Source organism: Macrobrachium rosenbergii, chromosome 30 (genome assembly GCF_040412425.1).
Source record: "Macrobrachium rosenbergii isolate ZJJX-2024 chromosome 30, ASM4041242v1, whole genome shotgun sequence".
In the NCBI taxonomy this organism is placed as follows: Eukaryota; Metazoa; Arthropoda; class Malacostraca; order Decapoda; family Palaemonidae; genus Macrobrachium; species Macrobrachium rosenbergii.
This window is the reverse complement of record NC_089770.1, coordinates 13,466,001-13,472,112: the sequence shown is the minus strand read 5'-3', so window position 1 is coordinate 13,472,112 and position 6,112 is coordinate 13,466,001.

Genomic DNA, 6,112 nt, shown 5'->3' with positions numbered 1-6,112 from the left:
GAATAATAACATTTTGAGCCCTGTTTGCATTTCTGTTTTTTGTTCTGCTTATGAATGCTCCCTCATTTCTGTGGCACATCCTAATTCTGGGTGTTAGGCCTCATAACTGTTAATATCACGGATACAGTTAGATTAACCTTTTGCCGGAAGTTACATTTCTTTGGTTTAATACATTATATTTATTCGGGAACACGAAATTAAGAGATTGTGTCCCCATTACAGTAATTAGGAGTAAAATCAAAAGGCCTCATAACTGTTAATATCACGGATACAGTTAGATTAACCTTTTGCCGGAAGTTACATTTCTTTGGTGTAATACGTTATATTTATTCGGGAACACGAAATTAAGAGATTGTGTGCCCATTACAGTAATTAGGAGTAAAATCAAAAGAAGATAAGACTTGATTCGTACGGATATGTGTGAGACTGTGATAGGCGGAAGTGAATAGATTGCACAAATATTATGAGTTAACTTCCACCATCGACGACATTGAAAATAAGAAAAAGCCTCTATTGTTCAGATATGAAATGTCCCCCAGACCTTTTGTAGACATTCTGTAGATTTTGCCATTAAAATATAAGGCCAGCGAGTTGGACGTTACTCTAAAGATGTCTGTCGATTTTCATAAACACACAATTGTATTTCTACATGTTCTGTTTAAGCCAGTGTTAAACGTATTATATCTGCAGAACGCGTAACGAAGTAAACATTACCAGACAAATACAAATTTCAATGATAAAAGTGGATGGTTGAGCATAGGGTGACTTCCCTTTACCTCGCAAAACAGCAAAGGTGGTTCAGGCTTGCAAGATCCGTAGGAATCTAATGCAAGTGGCAACAGGGTCATGAAGTGGGAACTGAGACTGTCACCTTCGGCCCTGGGCTAAACATGGACACTGGGTCACCCCGTCCCATTTCCCCTGCATTGCAAGAAAATATCAAGATACTTACTCCATGAGCTCATGAATCTTCCTCGTCCAGTTACTTTCCAAAAATCTTGGTTAGCCTTCCGTGTTTCCTGTGGCTGACGTGGTAAACAATGTAGCAAAGTTGGAATGTTCTCAGCATAGGACATGCCATACTGAAAGCGATAACACTAGTTCAAGACCCGGAGTAGGATTCACGAACGGTTTCAAGACAGCTTTCTTCTTCTTTTGTCATTCTGTTCAGTGACGCTGAGTTTTGTCCATTGCATAATCTACGGACTGTTTTCTTAAGATTTCATTAGGACATTTTCTAAGAGCATAAAATTAAGTATACCTTAGTTTAACCAGACCACTGAGCTGATTAACAGCTCTCCTAGGACTGGCCTATCATAGAATGTTATGCAATATTCACTTCGGTTTGTGTTAATGTAGGCAGTAATCTGTATTGGCTATATTTCTTTTTTTTTATATCGAACCACATTTTTATGTAGCGTTTTTAATATTATAAAAATGGTTAATTGTCTAGCACATCTCATTTTTTCATATTTATAATTATGAAATTGTTTGTCATCCTAATTTTGAAATGTTAAGGCGCATTTGATGTCTTTATTAATTCTTATAATTACCAAATGATACTTTGTGACTCAATAATTTTGTACAATAATTTCGACATTATGTTAAACCCCATTAAATTCTTTCACTTAAGGTTAATGATTCTTATTAAAAAGTCTTTGTCTATATACATTTAATCTAATCTAAAATCTGTCATTCATAAATCTTTCTATTTTATTTTTTTTAACTCCACTAAAGAATCTTGCCACCGAATAGCCAACAACATTTTGCGTTGCACTGTTGGCAAAACACGAACACGCATGTTCGTGTACGCGCTGTCACGCGAGCACGAACGTGCGTGACTTTTAGTTTTACCATAAATTTATTTCAATTTACAAAGCGCTTACCCAACAGGGAGCATAAGCTTTCCGTCTCTTAATCTTCATCCAGCCAACCTCGTTTCCACCACCAATACAGAAAATAATTCTCCCAGAAGATGCCTAAAAAAAAAAAGTCGTGCGACCCCGCCATAATTATTCAACTGACCAGCGACAGCCGACAGTCACAAGCAGCAGAAAGGGTCGCGTACAAGACCTGTTGCATGTTTGAAGACGCCCCGAAGATTCGCTTCACACGTGCATGGACGAGGGGTGCAGTTTGAAATTAATGGTACTATCGTAGTGATCTCCCGTAGTTCTCTATAGATAACAGGGTTGGGGTTTACGGTATTCTGTGAGCAGAAGGGGCATCGTTGTGGTTACATCAAATGTTGACACTTTGTACTGGACGTGATTTATTCTTCAACTCACACATAGGTCTAGAGGGTAGAAAAGAATTAGGAGCAAGGTAGATAATTAACGACTGGTCCTAGATAATTATTGAAAATGGAAAGGTTATGGTATGGCTTAACATTCCTTGGGGAACAAGCGGGCCTACGCGCACTCGTCGGCACTTAAAAAATCAAGTCATGTTTTATTTAACCAAATTTGCACCTGTATTCAACTCACGGTAGCTCTCCCGGTGACCTATTTGTTGGTTTAGATTAACCTGGCCTTATGCCAGTACAGGACCATGCCTTGGAACATGGTGTCAGGGGTGTTGGAGGAAGTAAGAGGCCTGCCGAGGACCTCTGGATTTGGACCAACAGGCCTGACCTCTACCTAGTCATTATAGCAAAAAATTAATACTATCTCATGCTATTTGCATATATATATATACATACAGAGACCGTATATATAGAACCCATTGCGATAATATTACAAATACACACTTCACTGTAGGACCACTGGGTATGTCTACATGAACTGAAAACGTTTTAGCTATTAGCACAATATAGCTTAGGCCTAGTGGATTAAATATAATATCGCAATCTTAAAGGACTATTGATCGAGTCAAAATGCGCTGGCTATCAGTGTACAAAAGAGGATCTGGTAGCCTCAGGTGTAAAGCGAAGCGGCATATGAATCAATAAGTAAGTAAAAATTGAAACAAGGGCATAAATAAATAAACAAATCGTCCGAAAGCGTGGCGGAGCTTTAAAAAAAAAAATAAAAAAGACGGGTGGCAACAGCCTCGCTTCGGCTGGATAATAATCCAGCATTTTTTTTTTCAGCTCGAGCTACGAAATTATCTTAATGTCATTTTGTGGATAAAAATAAATTCACGCCGTACTCGATATTGGTAGAGAACCCAAGAATAAGAACAGAGCAGGGAGTTATTTGGAATAGTACTTCTGTGTACTATCATCGAATCATGCTTCTACTTTGCCTTGAAGGCGGCACTCAAATGAGCGAAAGAAGTGCTTATTTTCCGTAAATAAATGAAAAAAAATATGATACCTTTTCTCGATAAAATATATATTCCAAATTACATATGACTAGACTTCATTATTTTAAATGACTGTAGACCTGCTCCTGTGGTTTATTCACTCGAAATACAAAGAAAAATCAGGGACAGTGTATGGTGATTGATCACAATCCCCCTTGCGGTTTTCAAAGTCATGTTTCGTTTGTAAAACTGTATGTCATTGAGACAAGTATTTCCTTTGTTTGTTTAAAGAAAGTAAATTAAAGTAATGATAGAATAATTGAAATGGAATAAAAGTAGATGGTAAATATAGAGAATCAGGACTACGAGCATTCAAGTTGAAAAATCTGCGCCGTTGAAGGCAACTCTGAAGCTCGCCCCGCCTCTCTCTCTCTCTCTCTCTCTTTCTCTCTCTCTCATCCAACAATCGCCCCGTTGCCATGGTGACGAAATGAATCATCGCTCTTAGAAAATACGTAATAAAAATTAAACAAAATCACGTACGGAAAGAGCCGAGCGAGGGCTGATAAAGTCATAGCGTAAAGCTTAAACTGCGCCTGCTCAGTTAAGAAAAAAAAAATGACCGCTGCCATGCGTGTGATGCCGTTTGAATGAGCTTTATATAGACCTCGCAACCCTGTCAGGTTTTTTTTTCCTGCCCATATTCGGGAATAACTCCAATTGTCTGGGGAAATACGGCTTTAAATTCCTACGCAAATAATGCGTACGCGATAAAGCGACCGGTATTCCATAGTGTCTGGGAAAGATGGAGTAATTTTGCCTCGGTTTTGTTCTCTTCGTGCGCTTTCTACAAACCGAGATTTATCATCATCTTTATGGTAAGTAACGGGGAATAATGGATTCATAGGCTTGTATGCGAATAGATAATTATTATCATAATCATTATTATTGACAGAGGTACTTATTGTTCAAGCAATCTTATCATTACTATCATGAAAAACGGAACCGTTATCTTTTGAGTACATTCCGCAATCTCATATTGTCAACTAATTCTTTAGAAGCTCGCCGACAGTAATAATAATAATAATAATAATAATAATAATAATAATAATAATAATAATAATAATAATAATAATACCTTCCAAGCACGCTGGTATCTGAAGATGGTTCTCCCATCTTAAAAAATCATTAATACAATGCCATTAGTAAAGTGTTGCATCATTGGCATTTTTGGGGCTCCAGATGACTTACGCAGTAACAATATTATATATTTTTAGTAATGAATACGGATACATATATGTGTGTTTTAAGTAATGATTATGGATTTTGTATTTATTTAATTTGCATTACGAAATTTTACAGCCACAATAGTTTTTTTACTACCCTATTACTGCGCAAATACTATTCTTCTTGTATATTGATATATTTTTATCAATTTATTTATTTTTCTTTCTTTTTCAATAAGTGGTATCTCTTCTTCCTGTATTTCTCTTTACTTCCTCTTCTTCCCAATGAACACCGTATTCTTTGGAAGCTTGAATTTCAAGTCAATGGCCCCTGTGGTGGGCTTGTTCCATATGAATAGGTTTCATCTACTGAATAATAATAATAATAATAATAATAATAATAATAATAATAATAATAATAATAATAATAATAATAATAATTTATTTATACCCTTGTTTTTTTTTTTTTACGAGGTGAATTTGAGGCATAAGCTAATCGTCACATCTGTTCTGTGCTTTGATCTCTCAAGGCGATCCATGGAGCTAGCAAACATGAACAGAATGCTGCACCACTAAGCTACCTTGCACCTTGCAATGGTGGGAAGAAAGGTCACAAAATTCCTTGGCGCTAAATGTGGGTTCACGTATAGGGTCAAAGAGTACAAAATGGCCAAAACTCCCTATTTGTATGGGTGTGTGTTTTAGACCGAATGTCTTCAGAATGGATGAATGGATTCTGATGAAATTTGTTCGATATATTCATTAGGTGACCTTCTCGAGATGAAGAATTTTTGGAGAGATAGAGTAACAGAGAAAAGTGAGGGTTTCTCCCAAAATTCGATCATCTTGAGAAGGAACCTTCTTGTTAGAATTGCAAAGTTTCGCCAGTTATTATCCTCATTTTAACTCTGCTAGGCCCGAGTTCGAGTCTCCGGCCGGCCAACGAAGAATTAGAGGAATTTATTTCTGGTGATAGAAATTCGTTTCTCGGTGTAATGTGGTTCACATTCCACAATAAGCTGTAGGTCCCGTTGCTAGGTAACCAATTGGTTCTTAGCCACGTCAAATAAGTCTAATCCTTCGGGCCAGCCCTAGGAGAGCTGTTAACCAGCTCAGTGGTCTGGTTAAACTAAGGTATACTTAACTTTTCAAAATGTCTTGTTAACCTACACACAAACAAACAAACAGGCGGACAAACGATGTTGAAAACATACCCTTCCTTACAAACAAACACATCCTGAGGTAAGACTAGGAGTGACGTCACAATAAAGGGGGGGAGGGCTCCCTTCAAAGGGGTAACCTCTGTGCTACGTTAACCTGTGGATAATGGTGGGAGGGGGAGGGAATGAGGGATTCGGAAGGGGTCTATCTTTGGTTGGTGGGTGGATGGATGGGTGTGTCCTTGTGGTAGGGGGGAAGGGGGAGAGAGGGGTGTTAGGTCTCCCGCCCTCCATACGAGATGTTCATCTTCAATGTTACCTGTGTCTCCCAGACGATGGAGCCAATTGATCGGAAGGCTTGAATGGAGTTCTTGCGTGTTTGTGTGTTTGTGCGCGTGCTTGACATACGCACGCGTATGTTCCTGTATAGGGTTTGTATGATACAAGTACGCCCCGAAAATAAACGTATTTGTAGGACTA